Raw genomic sequence first — 591 nt, 5'->3', positions numbered from 1 at the left:
TAGCCTAGTGTTGAAGCGAGCTGAGCCAATGTGTAGTGTTTTGCACAACTGCTTACAAGTGGGGTAGCACCAACAGTGTTTACAAGTACTTATGTATACGTCGGCGCACAGTTCTCAAACGAGTGCTCTATTTCATCAAAACACACACTGCTCATATGATAAACCGTGACAACTTATGTCTTACCATGACATATTCACGAAAAAACTAGTGAGGACGCATTTGTTTCGTCAACAATTATGATGGTTCTCACATGATTCACGGGCACAGAAAAGTAGCAGCAGTTCCCATAGACGGATTCAAACAGAGTACTAGCCCCAGAGGGGTCGATAACAGGCAAGGTTCAGATAATTAGACACAATCCAAACTACTATTAAACACTATCTGGGGCAACTATTTCATGCCTCGATCTAATTTTGGCTGGACACAAGATGGACCTTGACATGAACATCATCGAGGATGTCCCGCAACAGCTCAATCCTGTGAACCTTCATGAAGACAACCTTGTGGCCTTGCCACTAATAAACTTGTTTGTGGAGGCATGCCACGTCATCTTCCTGCGTAAGCTTGACAAGAACAGTGTGCCTCACAAA

This window comes from Triticum dicoccoides, chromosome 6B (genome assembly GCF_002162155.2).
Source record: "Triticum dicoccoides isolate Atlit2015 ecotype Zavitan chromosome 6B, WEW_v2.0, whole genome shotgun sequence".
Taxonomy (NCBI): Eukaryota; Viridiplantae; Streptophyta; class Magnoliopsida; order Poales; family Poaceae; genus Triticum; species Triticum dicoccoides.
The sequence above is the reverse complement of the archived record's forward strand: the minus strand, read 5'-3'. Positions refer to the sequence as shown.